We start from the raw sequence: 16,404 nt of genomic DNA, 5'->3' as shown, positions 1-16,404 counted from the left end.
ATTAAGCGCCTGAAATGGGGTGAATCCAGGCTTAAATTCCTGACCTTTTTTAAAAGATGTTCTCCATTGCCATCTTTGTTTCTTGGAAGGCCTGCCTTTGTGGAAGAAAATTGCCTTGACACCATGAAGTGTAGGGTTTAAAATATATAACTTAAAAAGGGTTGTAATATAACTTAAGTTAAATTTGATTTTAGGATTCAGGACCCTTGGGATGCCAAACAGACTTTTTCACCTTTGTTTATAAACAAAGCAAATTTTTACATGCAGGTTGTAACTGCTGAAAAAATAAAAAATTGACCCCCCCAAAACAAGCAAAGTTTCTGTTAGTAAAACACAGAGGCAGTATTTCTGGCTGCTGAGAGTCTTCATGAATGTGTTGCTATGTTGTTTCCAAAAAATTTCCTGTCCCAGCTGATGATGCAGCAGCTTTCTCAGGAGGAACAGCACTTAGGAATGGGTTCTTCAGTCTCCTCATATCATCACACATTACATTACAAGGGTCAATTTTCTTTCACCTCATTTGTCTGGTTGTACACTGTCATTACAGGATCCACTCTGTCATTCAGGAGGAAGAGGTAGGTGGAGACATCATTTATTTCTCATCATGAAGACACATAATCATGTCTAATGTTCTGCACGAGTGCCTTTTGCAAGAGGAATGACAGACTATTGTTTTGACTAGGACTTTTTACATACAGACCTGGTTTGTGAGAGGTCCTCCTTTTTGCTGCCTGGCCTCACAAAGTCACAGGAATCAATTTGGTCAGATATAATTTGTAGTTTGGATTTTTCACTGCAGAAAAGTATAATTTGAGCTGTAAAAATGCCAGACTTGTAACACTTCTCTCTTCTTTCCCTTCTTTGCAAAGGTGACTCAAATAGACAAAGAGCATCCTGACACCTCATGGTCTCAAAATGTAAATGAAGCATCAATGTATTTTCAATAACCTGCACCGACACTAGATAGAAAACACCTGTAATTTCCTTCACAGAGAAATATTTCATTTCTTTATAGTAACAGTGTAGGGGGTTTTTATGCACTTTGCCATTTCTCTTAGAAAGTGGTTATTTCAAATTGTGCTGCCATTTCTATAACTTTTAAATATGTTTTCTTTTGTTTGTTTTCTTTTGGTTTCACCTTTGCTCCTGTGTTCCCATTTCATTTGTTACATTTTAAAGTATCCCAGTAATCAGCTGGAAGCTATATAACCATTAACTGCAATGAAAGCCATATCCTATTTTTATGGCATCTGAGACACTCTTTTCAGGAACCCTTCTGCACAGGTGGGCTGGAATACAAACACAGGAGACCTTCTTCCCTATCACAGCACAGTGACCTACAGAGGATGAGATCCTTTATAAAGAGAAAGAAACGGGACATTGTATTGGGATACCTTCTTGATAAAGCTCAGTACTCTCTGCACCAGTTTACTCCTTGCCCACAGAATGAAAGGAATTTGTTCACTCACTAACCACTGGGGACAAGGAGAAGTTCTGCCCAATGGAGGTTTTGGGAGGACTCAGACCAACTAGTGATGCCACACTTGGAGACGAGCCGGCCCACAGCAGAAAGGGAAGACATAGTGTCCGCTGCCTGATGGAATATCCTCTGCATATGGATGGGAAAGAAGCAGTAGCTGCTACTCTGGCAGGTTCAGCAAGTATTGGGGCAGCATGACCAGCTGTGGCTAGATCAGCAGCAATTTCCATGGAAACAGTCTGAGAACAAAAAAACTGCTAAAGCTACTGTTTGAGCATCATATATTCTTCAGACTAACTACAAGAGAAATTCTGCTTCTCAAAGAGCAGTCTGAACTAGTTGGGTGGGCAGTTAACAAAAGCCTGGTTTTGGAAGTTCTGAAAGATGATCTGATGTATCACTTTTAGACTGATCTGAAGATATCTTGCATAGTTGCTGTTTCCTTTGCTGCAGAGCAAGTTGCTAGAAAGTCGGAGGGTTTACATGAAATAATCTTTGAATCCCTAACTGAATGACTGTTTATCCTGCAAACTCTCAGATGGGATGTGACAAAACAAAATATTTAAGGTACACCTAAGGAAATAGGAAGATTAAACCTCTTCTTAATAAGGTAAGAGATTTAAATGATATGTCCAGGTCCTACCATTGACAGTACAAGTAAAATCCTTTCTGAGATTAGTAGGATAAAACTGATTAGTCCTAATTGAGTTTCCAGCAGACACAGTCTCCTTAATGATCTCTTATGTAACAAAATATTTAACAGAATGAAATTATCACCTGTGTGTGCAAACACGTTTAATAGGACCAACTGTGCTCACTGAAATGCCTAATGCTTTGAAACTCAGAGGGTACCATGGAATTAATTTTGTATATAGACACCTACAGAAATTTAAGGCAGTCCTCTTATAGGCATGTGAGAAAGGGTGGATCTTACTGTATCTGACCCAAAGAGTTCTCATATCCAGCAAAATAATGCATGTGATAATAGAAAAAAAAATCCCACAGCTAAGGAAGCCAGCTGAGACCCTAAAATAGTACCTGCAGTAGAATTATTGCACACAAGAGGAGGCCAAATCCCAAATCAGCCCTCTGCTATTTATCACTTTAGCCTTCTCTATCATCAGGATGTCACAGATCCACTGCTATGAAACAGGTCCGTGTGAATGAACATTTTTCTCACCGTAAGTTACAGGTCTGTTAAATGAAGAGTGATTCTGATTCAACTCTAAGGGGGTGGAAAGGAAAAGGGAAGGTGTGTAATTGAGTCTGAGGCATCTTAATTACTCTGAGGGAGGAAGACATGCAAGAGGAAAGCAAGAAGGAGAATCTGGGGAACTACAGGCTGGTGAATCTAACCTCAGTTTTTGGGAAGATATTGGAGTAAATCCTTGTGGAAACCATCTGCAGGCACATGAAGGACAAGAAGGTGACTGGGAACAGCGGGGATTGATTTAGCAATAGAAAGCACAGCTGATCAACTTGATTTGTTTTCCATGAGGAGATGACTAGATCTATGGACAAGGAGACAGTGCAGCAGATGTTGTTTACCTTGACTCCAGAAAGATTCTTAGCATGGTATTCCATTTTGCTAAGTTGAAGAGATATGTTTTAGATAGATGGAGTATAAGGCGAATGGAAAATTGCTGATTGTTGGCCTGAAGGGCTAATGGTCAGAGATTCAAAGTCCAGCTGGCAGCTTGGTACCAGTAGCACTACTTGGTGGTTGATACTGGCACTGGTATTGTTTAAATTCTTCATTAATTACTGGCAGCATTGAATACCCACCCAACAGGCTGGCAAACAAGAGCAAATTGGGGGGAGTGGTTGATATGCTGGAGAGTAGGGCTGCCATTCTGAGGGGCCTTCACAGGCTGGAGACATGGGTCAACAGGAACCTCATGAATTTCAGCAAGGGCAAATCAAAGTCCTGTAATAACCCCATACAACACAATAAACTGGGGACTGGCTAGCAAAATAGAAGCTATGGAGAAAGGGTTTGGGAGACCTGGCAGACAACAAGCTGAACAGTAATCAGCAATGTGCTTCTGCGGTGCAGGAAGCTGCAAACTGGATTTTATTAACAGTACCATAGACAACAGGTGGAGGGAGAGAATATTCCCTTCTCATTGTTTGTGTAGCACACTTTTTATTCAACACCTTATGCTGGTTAAAAGCTGTGGGAGTATTAATAAAAACATGACCTAGATGAATTACAAAAGTGTTTTTCCAATCTGATTACTCAATAGAAAATGTACCTCTAATTTGAACAGTCGTCTTCTTCATTTATGAGATTCTATTATTTTGGTAGGTATTTATGTTTCACAGGGAGAAAACTGGTTACGAGAGATTCTAACATACGAGGAACAGAACCTCAGAAAATAAATCATAAGTCTTGTGTGTTCACACAGAAATTCAGGAAATTTGCAAACTCTTTGGTGCACCTGCTGTTTTGACCAGCGTCTGGGCAAGGAAAGAGAAACCTCCTCTGGTAGGAGAGCTTCTCAGCATGGACATGAAAGGAGACATGAAAGCTGTCAAAACAAACCCCAGTTATATATACTTCTTATCTTTCAATGCTATAAGGAAATGGTTCCTTCCAAAGTTTGCATCTCCCCAAGGAATGCAGTTGATCCATCACCTATGACATGATCAGCTCCTGGGTCTCTGGATTGAATCAGATGTTTAGTCGAGCTAGTGGCAAGGTTTATCAGTACTCTTACCATGGCCAAAGTCCCTGTTACAGTGCATACCAACTTTTCCAATATTCTCTTCCCAATGTAGTGGCTCAATGGTGAATGATTTTTGGATATATAGCCTAGGACAACATTGGATTCTTCCTCTCTGATCCTACTAGTATTTTTTATACTCCTTTCTTTCATAAGATGTTGATTATATTCTCCTTCATTAATTTATTTCTGAACACTATATAAACTAGGGTCATAGCCATGGCTTGGTAGAGCACAAAGCAGCAATTGAAGTACTCGGGAAACACGATGAGATTCAGGTAGGAGGACCTTCTAGAAATACCAGTGAGCACCTTGGTGTAGCAATCCTCTATACTGATCTTGGTAAATGCTTTCTGTACCTAGTAAATCCCAATAGATGTTTCATAATGTATGTTAATACACTTAATGCTATTCAGCATCAAAAGAAATGGGAGAGTCGAAACAAAGCATTTCCATACACAATAGCTGACACCTATCCATAACAAATGTTTAGTGGAGATTACCTGCAAAAGGCAATAGCAACTGTAATTCTGTCCCGTGGCAAATATGGCACTATTTTTTCATCCCCATCCAGCTTTTTGATTCAGTATCTTCTAGCCGTGCACAGCTGAAGGCTGAACATGAGTCCTGAGCTAGGATAATACCTTCTTTTTATTGTTCTGTTTCTTGTTCCAGGGAGGGGACAGCATATGGATGAAGAATTTTAAAAGTATTTGTGAAATAAAGGTTTTAGACACAAGATGAAGATCCAGCCCCTCTGTTTCACATGAAGTGTGGAAGATAAAAAATAAGGATAATTTTCAGAATATTTCACTTCTTTCTACTTGTCAAGCAACATGAGAAATATCTCTGGACTCCCAAAGCCCATTTGTAAGAGAAAAAATTTGTGGATCAGGCAGATATACATAATATTTTTAGAGAAACAAATGCTGTAAAGGCATAAAGTTACTGCAGCTGATACATTTAGAGACCTCACACTTTCAATGTAGTTCTTGGTAGGCTCCTGGGAGTAAAAAACATTAAAAATCACCAATTACACAAGGAAATAGAAAAGTTACAGGATGTTTTAACAACAATTTCCTTAGAAATTAGTTAGAGATTAGCATTTCTATATGAATTTTCCAATATTTAACAGTTGTTCTCTAGCTGTTCACTACGTCTATGACTGATGGCAGTCATTAGTACTTGCCAGCATAACAGTATGACTCTAAATATATACGTATTTACCTCATGTTTTTTATCCTGACATTTCACATGAAACAGTTCTCCTTCCATGCAAATTTTGCAGCTCTCTTTCCTCTGCCTGATTTTTTACTCCCTGACTGGACTTCTAGTTCTACATAGGGTGTTTGTTGAAACAGACTTTGATTTTTCCACCCCAAATAAATCTGTCTTTGGAGAGGTACAAATACTGGCACTCAGTATGGTGAAAAGAAGAGGGCTACGGACTAAAGGGTGGTCTCAGTTGAACTTACTGGCATTTTAAAGGCTCGACTGTTGTCATCCTCCAGCTCCTATGGTATAACCCAAATGAAATTGAGCCATGCTTAGAATAGCAATAGTGGTGTCATGGTAGATTTCCAACCTCAGGAAATACTAAGTAGCAAGAATTCTTAAATCCTATAAAGGAAGATAAGGCTTCACCTCAGCACAAAATAATATTCACCTTTACCTATTTTTCCTTTTCTTTAAAAAAATAAAGAAAAAAGGAAAAAAAGATTAACAGTTGTAAAAAAATTCCAGCAGAATAGATGGGCTGGACAGAAATTATATTTATTGAGCCCGTAGCCTTCAAACAGTTCCATGTTTTATTCCTGCTCCCAATGTGTTATTGAGATGATTTTTCTGAAATTAAAAACATTGAAATTGACATTAGAAAAACCAGCAGCACAGAATAATAACCGGCAGCTAAGCTACTGGTTTCTGAATAAGGATTTCTAATTCTCCATAAGCTCTTCTCAAATTCCTCTTAATATGGCCAAAGACATTCACAAATTGGAAAAGCTTCAGCCAATACAATATGGCTTATGGGCTTAGTGCGAGAAAGAGTCTGCACAGCTTCTCAAAGCTCCCTCAAGGCACTCTCAGGAGAGTCTGAAGTGACCAAAGACAGTGGCTTCTCAGACACTCTTGTCTTTAATAGGTAAATCCAATATTAATTCATCATCCCTCTAAGAGTGTTTGTGAATTGTCTGGCAGCTGTATTGCCCAAAAAGCCCGGGATTTTTGAAACAAAGTGGATTTCTAGTGGAACCACATACAAGAAAAGCTTCAACAATTTGAATGAGGAAAATGAATTTCTCACACACACAAATAATAAACACTGAATTCTACAGACCAGTGGGTTTGTGAGCACAGGATATGTTGCATATTGGAGGACTCTAAATGTCATTGGAGAGAATTGTTTCAGTTTAACAGCTGTGTAGCTCTCTCGTCAAGGGAACTATTGTTCTGCTATTGTTGTACAATTTAATTTTTCAGTCCAGATAAGGTATTATCTAGTAATGAACCCTGCTACACAGATATGGTCATTTATATTATAAATGGTGATAATAATTTCTGTCTGTGAGGCACTTGTACATCATGCAAGGTATTACACTCTCACAGGATTAAGCATGCTCTCTGTTCCAAATCACTAGCCAACATAATTTACGACATGGGGCTCCTTTTTGCTCTGTTCAGCATCTTCAAACCCCTTTATCTGTTTAGAAGACACTGGCATGTTTTCTTGTGTATAGTGTTCTTCCCTCCTAGTTTTTCTAATTTTGTTTGTCTTTTAAGTCGCATCAATGATTTCAATATAATTAAAAAGAGATGAAGAAAACCAACCGGTGTGAAGCAAAAAAATCTAATGATTTCCACAGAACAGAGTAATTGTGGTTCAGGTTCTTTTTCCATGGACATGTTCTGGCATCAGATACCATTCTGAACTACCACCTACCGTCTGGTGGGTTTGTGCTTTGTTTTAAAGCATTCATTGTGGCAAACATAGTTTTTCATGCAAGGCCTCGATCCTGCTGAGAGTTGTCCTGACAATGAGTTATCCAAAATTCCCTATAGGGCAGGAAGCTAAACCCCTGAGTCAACAAAAGGAAAATGAGGATGATCATGCAGTTATCACTTGTACTGTCACTGTTTCAATGGAAAACTCATGTGCTCCAAAGGTAGAGACAAAATTGAACCAGATGAGGAAGCAGGGCTCAAGCTGGTTGGTAATTTGAACCATGTATAAACCAATGTAATATCTTCTTGTGTCTATGGGTGCCTTGAAACAATAGCTCAGAGTGGAATCAACCACTGGGCTCATCTCTGTTTAAATGTACATAAACATAGACAACACAAAACCATTGTTAACTGTAACCCTCTTCCTGTATTCCTCTGTCAAGGGATGCATTTGTCTGTGGCCCAAGGCTTAGCTCCAGTCAGCCTGGCTACAAAACCTGGGGATAAATGTCAGAGCAAATTGGTTTATTGTGAGAAAGAGATGTGAGGAAGTGCATAGAGTCGTGCAAGGTAAAGAAGCTAAAACTGCAAACTCACAGCAGCTTGAGGATCTAAGAGGAGAAAAACCAACATGGAGACTTGGTGCATAAAACCCTAAAAGAAAAAACAGGGAGTCATAAGACAGCAAAATAGCAACATAGAGGGTCGGCCTCTTCCACAGAGCAGTGGAGGCTGACCCTTTGCCCACTCCTTGACCACTGCCTGGCCTGCAGACATTCATAGGGCTTCTTATTAGTGGTTGTGAGCATATGAATGCTTAGACTAATAGCTTGGTAAGTGTAGTTGTTTCTTGTGTGTATTAGTTAATAAATTACTTCTTTGGTCTTTTAAGCTATGCGTGAAGAACTTGAGCACATGGTAAAAGCTGTCTGAGCAAAATGATCCAGGGAGAGTTAAAACAAGGATATTGAAAAGAACTTTGTAATTTGCAGTTTGTTTTTTTCCGTTTCAAGGGAATGGGCTTAGCCATTCATGTAACCACAATTTGGAAAATCAATATCAGCTTCTGTTTTCTATACTAACCTCTGACCGATTAGGTGGGAATAGAAACCAACAGAGAAAAAAAAATCAACCCTGTCAACTAAAAGACTTCACAATAGTCTTTTATTTTGTATTATTTCCTACAGTAGGACAAAAAAAAGAGATTTGGCAAGTCTTCTTCCACCATATTTGCAATCTTCTCTATTTCTGACATATTCTTCATAGTCCTTGTCTGGGACTAAAACTCTGAGACTTGATATAGAGTTCACAGATAGGAACAAAGATTCTAACATGGAAGTGCATACTCAATGGAGAAATAGGGGAACTATAAATGAAATGATACCTACAAAGGTGTTCTTCCAGCCAGTGGGGGGAAATATGTGAATTAATCAGTCTTGCTGGTTGTCTTTGAAAAGCCCATGAAATTTAAAAGAAAATAAAATTATTTTCAGCACAGTTTCTATCTTTATGTACTTAAAGGAATCGTGAGAGGAATAAAGCCAAATCTTATTTAACCATCAGAAGCCCTTCAGAAAGATGGCAGATAAACTCTAAGGAACTTACTTAACATTCAGACTCTTTTCATTATAAAAGCATTTGTTTTATTTATATTTTTGCTTAGAAAGGAGAAAAATGGCAGAGAGAGATAAAAGTGGGAGACAGAAAAAAAGTCATCTTGTTTGGATGAACCTTTGAAAGTTCTTAGGCTGAGTTGTGGAAGACTGTAGAAAATGCTACTTCAGGTATGAAATGTAAAGCATAGTGTGTGTCCTTCAGTTTACTGCAGTAGAAAATACGACGGAGAGGATGTGCTTTGGGATAAAATTGTATACTATCTGCTTTGAGTGCAGGCAATATGAATGGAAATATTAAAATGTAATAACGCCTCTATTGAGAAGGCAGATGAGAGAAAACCTGTCTGCTGCTATTTTGTTCTCAGATCCTTATGCAGTCTGACATTTCTAGCCAGACTAGCAGGAAGCAGCTGCGCAGCACTGGGAGCTACACTAACAAAGATTGCTCTCCTGTAGAGCTGAGCCATCAGGACAAGTTTCTTAACATTTCTGGCATGAAGCAGAGACCTTTGCTAAGATTCCTCCAGAGCCTAGACAGAGAAGCAGCTGACACCGCACAGGCTTCCTTTAAACAGTTTTGAAATATGCTGTGCTCTTTTATGTTTGGGCTTTTACACTGTAAACAATACACTTACATCTTTGATTTTAACACCTCTGATACTCCAGGCATGTTTGAAACTTCCCCACCTGTGATAAAGGATTTCATACCTTGCCTCAACACCTCTTGTTTCCTCTTTCATGTCCCCTCCATGCCCAGGAGGCTTTCAAATTCTGCCTTCAAACTATCATGAAACCTCTGCATGTGTTAGAGCTGGCCAGAACAGCAAATGCATCTTTGTGAACTCTGTGATAATAAGACACGTAGCAATTTAACTCTACTGTGACTTCATTCAACTCACAGCAAAAGGCATACTATAGGGTGGATGCTGGGGTCTGATATGATCACTTTGAACACACAATGGAAAAAACATAGATCTAGAAACAGCCAGAGACTGCATGGGAGAATCACCTCATTTGGAAGAGCATAGCAGCCCCTGTTTTACACCTGTCTGGGTGTAGGGTGTGACAAGATTTAAAGGAGTCTCTTTATATTTGGCTGATGCCCAGAATTAATTTCAGTACCTTAGGTCTGTTAGTAGCTAGGGTAACTTAACCTCACAGACAGCATCCCAGTAACAGAAGATCTTTACATGATCTTTGTGAATTCCCCCGACTGGTGCAATGTGCTTTTCAATGACAAAAAACAATTTGGTCCTACAAAGACTGCCCTGTTTGCATTACTCCAGCACTATAGGTCTTACGTACTTTAACACAAACATTTCTGAAGTAGGAGCCTTTTAGAAGTGAATGGAGAACTCCATTTTAGTTCCATTCCTGGGTTTGGACCTTTCTATTCCTCCACAAAAATAACTCTAGTGAATTACACAAGAAAGCTGTCCCTTCCATGCCAAGGAATACAGTTGAAACTGTTTGTTTCATGAAGCTAAAGGTATCATCAACACAACAGCATCCTCGTATCACTTGCAAAAAGGCACAATTATGTAATTTTGAGAGTTAAAGTAGACCTGGAATAAGATAATAAGATAAGTTTGCTTCCATTAGAAATGATTCCAGAGATTTTAGAGCAAGAACTGAATATAAAGTTGGAGGGTTTTTTCACTGAGATAATATTCTGCATCACTCCTTGTTGTCAGATGAATATTTTGTAGAAATTGCTTTCTCCAAACAGTGTGATATCTTGAGACTGTTTTAAGATGTTTTGTTGTCAGATTTTTAAATAGAGATGTACAGAGAAAACACTTTTTGAAAACAATACAATATACATTTAAAATCAATGTTTTCCTTGATTGCATGTCTACCCAGGAGAAAAGTTCTAGTTCATTTACAGGCTATTAGGTTCAAAACAGCAATGACTGGATGAAATTCAGTGAGTCAGATGAAGAGGTAAATCAGAATAGATAATGCTTATGGCTTAAAACCTATTTAACTGTTTAGAAGGGGGAAAAAAAGTAATCTAGATAGATTTATAACACACATTTGTTTGTTTTGGATTTTTTGAAGGGAAAGAGAGAAAGCTCAGGTCTAGAAATACAGGCTTCCCTGAGAGATCTGTTTGGTTTATCAAACTAACAGTGCAATTCTACATATTTTTGAAGGCCAAGAATAGGAGCTGAAAATTTGGGCGCTGATTCAGCAAGGTACTTCAGAATGAGCTCAGCTTTAAAATTGCTCTAAGCAAAGACAACATTCTTTGTGCTACTGCCTGATTTTAGAAAGCATATTTAGCACTAATGAAAAGATGGCAGAATGAAACAAGTAAAGGCTGTCATCTCTTTCTGTGCAGAAAAGATGACATGGGAAGTAGCAAGGCAAGCTTTTTTAAGCCTTTCCTGCCCGCCCCATCCTCGTCACCCCTACCCCTGTATGTTTAAACTTAATTTTATTCCTGATGCAGTCTTTGGGGTGCTTAGCAACAACTTTAGTTAGCACCAACAATGGTAATCCCACATTGACACCAATTCAAACCAATAGTGTAAAAGGCAGTTTGTAGCTCCAGCCAGTCCTATTAACTAGCCAGTCCCTTTAACAGTTCAGCATCTTTTTTCCCTCTTCTTGTCACAAATTCACTGCTTGAACTTGTTGTCTGTGGTTCCCACATTAGCAACACCTCAGCACGATGTCTGCTACCTTTTGTCTCACTCAGAACATGTCAGGATATTTCTTTGACATGTTTAATTATGAGTAGCTGGAGCATGATAGGATCAAGGGCACAAAGGTGACAAAGAGTAATGAGATTTGAGGTGGATTATTGGAGGCCTTCAGTATCCTTGTAAGCCTCCAAAGGTGTTAGGCTGTGAAACAAAGGTTTTCTTGGTAGAAATTTTTCAGAAGAGATGTTCTGGTTTCTTAACCAGGGAACTGTTTTCATAAATGATGAGTAGTTTAACTGAGAAATAAACTTTTATTCCCCCACAATTCCCTGTTCTTGGGATTGATAAACTTCTCATCAGTACCAAGTATCACTGTGTCTCTAATGCAACACTGAAAAGAAAATTCTTCTTTGTGTTATAATATGGGAAGGAACTTTGATGGGGGTTGTTTTTGGGTGCTTTTTTCAGGGCATGTTTTCTACAGTGTCCTGCTGTGGTGAACAAGAAGTCTGCAACTTCCAGCAAGATCTTACCAGATTTCCATTAAGACGTCCTTTGCACTGTCATGAACCAACAGGACAGGACTGAGATTCACTCTATACTTCTCACATGGGACATGGGGAGGCTGACCTGAATTACAGTCCCTAACCCGAAACACTGCACAATTTCTATAGTCTCCTCAGAAAACAGTTCCCACAAGAAGGATTCAGGGATGGGTGGGGATAGGAGTGAGAGTCAGACCCAGCTTTTCTCTCCTAGCTTTCTGTCTCTGACCATGGCTGGAAAATGCATAGGGAAGAACATGGCATCAAAGCAAGGAGAAAATAGTTTTTCCTGGATATTTGCCTTGTTTGGGGAAATGAGTAGTTACAGAATTTAGATGAATTTGTCTAACTTTTGAATGTGCTAATATTTTTTTTCCCCATAATTTTCTAGAGAAATAAGTTCCAAAATTGCCAATGCACCATTTGAAAAATAAATTGCTTGTGTTTATGTTCGGAGAGAGATCAGAACACCCCTAGCTCTTCTGCTTTGAGTGCCCTATCTCCCTTCAGTTGTTTCTTTCCAAGGTGAAAAGTCCTAACCTACTTAGCGTCTCTTCATGTCTCATCATACATGTTGTTCTTCTCTGAAGCTTTTTTATGCCTGCTGTGTCCTTCTTGACTAACTACACTAAATATTCAATATATGGAAGGCTAACATTTTACACCATGGCACTATAATATTTTCCAAGCATTCTGTTTGATCACAATTTTTTTCCCTAAACTTATCCTTATGTGGGTATTTATGTATTTGGTTTTCTCTGTGCATGTATATTACCTTGCATTTGTTAACACTGAATTTCATTTCTCATTTCATGTCTCTGTAACTCAGTGTCATATATTGTCCAGCAAAACATTACGCAGATTTAATTTTTAATATGATGACTAATTTTGTGTCAGCAGCAAATTTTATTACCTCACTAATTTCCCCTTCTTTCAGATCATTTATAAATATGTGGAATAACACAAGTTCTAGAAAAGATTCAATGGTAAACCATTTATTTACCTTTGCAGTAGCTTTTCGGAAATTCAATAATGGAATTGAAATTCAAAAATGCTGTATTTACCAGGGCCCTCTTAGCCATTGCTTTTTGCCTGCTCCAAAGGATCTAGCAGATCTGTGATGCATGACAAACATGTTGATTTTTCCCCAATGTTTTGTACTTATACATAGGAAACTATTCCTGCTTTATTATGTTTACCAGTTTTCCTATTGCAGAAATCAGATTTACTGATCTGTATTTTTCTGAAATCTGTCTTAAAAATTGGCTTAACATTGTCTGTCTTCTGAAACAAAGCCTTACTTTAAAAGTTAGGTATATGCTTTAATAAATAATTTTAGCAGTTATTATTAATGGTATAAGTTTGTTATAAATATCTCTTCTCCTGATCTTTCATTTTGTAAAAGGTTCTCAGACTTGTACCTGAATGCAGGACCCTTTTTCGAACCTCTCCACAGTGAAAACTGAGGCATAACAATAAAAATTAATTTTTTCACTTTTTTTTTTCCTTTTACACCTGGATAATTTTCTATCCTGATCGACTCTCTGGTTGGCTCACTGCTTTGACACATTTTGAAAAATTCCTATCATGAATTTTTCTGCCTTCAGCAAGTTTCTTATCAAGGACATCGCTGACCTGCCTCATTGCCATTCTATGCGTCATGTGCTGCTTTCTGTTCTTTTTTCATTCCTCATTTGGGCAATAGAGGGAACACAAATACTTATTTTTCTTCTGAACCATCAACCATTGTCTGGCAGTATGGTGAAGGGAGTACACAAGCCTCTTGGAAGAGATCTGTTGATAGAAAAAGTAGAGAGGTTCAGGAGACAGAGTTTCTTCGAAGGAAAAGTAGCTTCCCTGGGGGCAACTGCCACTCCTGAAACAGTACAACTCCACACCATTCCCAGCACTGCAACACATTGGGAAATATAGTTTGTTTTAAACAGTAGGCTTAACCTTTGAGTAGAGATATTAAATACTGCATGAAATATGAGCTGCTGAGTGACGTTTGCCTAAAATGTCACCTTCTAAAACTCCCGGATTAGAACTGAATCCTTAGAGAAATCTCTGTTAAACTGACAGTCACATTTGTTACGAATTTCCCTAGCTTTTTCATGAAAAGTGTTTCTTGTGGATGATATTTTTGGGGATAGTATGAATTAGTCAAGCAGTGGTAGTCACTGAAACCACTCCATCTGAGCACAGCAGCATTAGAAGGAACAGACCTATATATCGGGAGAAAAAGGTTCCTCTCCCTCCTCAGACTTATCACAGTAGACTCTACATGGCTCCTGTCCAACATGGTCATGGACTTTTCAGTTTACTTTCCATTGCTAAATCTTCCCCTTTTCAGTTTAATTTTTTAGCTTTCTCATTTGTACTCATCCACAAATACCAAGACCAGAGACCAAAGTCAAGTGAGAAACAAATCCTATCTTCCATCTTCAGGGCTTGATGAAATTTCACTCTTTGCTCAGCTTTAAACATCATGTAATCTGTATCTAATAAAATGCCAGCATAGCACTTCATATTCCTGAAAAATTTGTAAGCACTTCACTCAATTTATAAAATATATTTATACTTAGCTGTATGTGGAAAATGGTTATTCTAATCAAAGAAACTTTGGGTGATCACAGCTGTATGGCCTACAATGCATCAGGGTAAAACCAAGACCTTTACAAGGATTCCATTAAGAAACAAGCAAGCAAGTTAGAGCATTTGCAAGAGATATACAAGTTCCTTGGGGCTTGAAACTAGACCTGCCACATTTCCAGTGAGTTTCCTGGCATTATAGGAATTCTGTCCTACAGATCTCTCTCCTGCATTTCAATCACACATTCCATCTTGATCCTCCCCAAAAGGAAAAATTTCTAAAAAGCACCTCCAACAACCCTGCAGCTTTCTTGGCAACTGCTGGTAGTTGTCCCGACCAAGGGAATAGGAGATCTCTGCTCAGGAATATGGGCTCTAGGTTTATCTCAGGAAGTTGTATCACACTAATTACTCTGCTTCAGCAAGGTAGGCTTTTGCGTCTTCCACCCACTGCTGATACAGCATTCATAGTAACAGCAACAGGGACTGAAAAACCATCAGGAACAATGGGTTTTAAACTGGAGTTATGCACAGTGCCATTCCTGCTTTGTCTTCTGCTACCTCAGCTATGCAATTGACAGAACTAAGTTGCCACACTAAAGCTCTTGAATCAGCTATACTGATAGCATTTCAGAGAGGCATATTTGGAATGAACTCCTCTTGCATTTTTTACGCAGCCTGAATTGACAGAAATCAAAGCACTTGACATTTTAGGTCACTTGATGACAATTATTTCATTGCACTGGGTTTTTCCCCGTTTCAAAACCAGAAAATAATTACACGCATTTTTTCCTCCAAATTATACAAAACTCTTCAAATGTGTGTTCTCAGAAATTCACAGGTTATATTCTCTTTTTCAACAGGACTTGCAGCGCAGATGCATGCAAACAGCCTGTGTAACAAAGACCTTCATTTCCTTCCCCATATACTCATTCTCTCAGGTTGATGCAAATCATAGCATATAAGGTCATGGACACCTTTCCAAGGCTGATGGATCACCTCCTGAGACTAACACTCAATACAAAGCTGCCTACTTAGATGTTACAAGCCATCTATGATGAAGACTGGAAATGCCAGCTGCAGAGACTGATGGCTGTTCTGTAATCACTACAAAACACAGGTCATGCTGTTAATGTGGCCAAATATTCTACTAGCTGATGAACTACCCGTTATCTAGCATACCTCATGGGAAATGGCCAGGGGAGAGTGTCATTTATAAAGTCGCTCTTTTGGCTTAGAAACTGATACAACAGTAAAGGAAGCCTGTGGTTGTTTAACCCCAGTAGGCAGCTCAGCACTTCACAACTGCTCACTCATGCCCTCCACCCAGTGGGATGAGGGAGAGATAGGAAGAGTTAAAAGTGAGAAAACTCGTGGGTGAGATAAAGACAGTTTAATAAGTGAAGCAAAGTGGCATATGCAAGCAAAGCAAAACAAGGAATTTATTCACTACTTCCCATCGGCCTGCAGGTGATTAGCCATTTCCAGGAAAGTAGGACCTCATGCATAACAGTTACTTGGGAAGACAAAAATGCCATAATTTGTATGTCCCACCTTTATTGCTGAGTGTGATGTTGTATGGCATGGGATATCCTTTTGGTCAGTTTGGGTCAGCTGTGCCAGCTGTGTCCCCTCCCAGTTTCTTGCCCACCCCCAGCCCACTTGCTGGTGGGGCAGCGTAAGGAACAGAGAAAATCTTGACACTGTGTAAGCACCGTTCAGCAATAGCTAAACCATTTGTGTGTTATCAACACTGTTTTGGCCACAAAACCAAAACACAGCATCACATGAGCTGCTATAAAGAAAATGAACTCTATCCCAGCAAAAACCAGTACAATCTCCACCCCTTAC

The sequence above is a fragment of the Gavia stellata genome, chromosome 4 (assembly GCF_030936135.1).
Source record: "Gavia stellata isolate bGavSte3 chromosome 4, bGavSte3.hap2, whole genome shotgun sequence".
Lineage (NCBI taxonomy): Eukaryota > Metazoa > Chordata > Aves > Gaviiformes > Gaviidae > Gavia > Gavia stellata.
Note: the sequence above shows the minus strand (reverse complement) of the source record.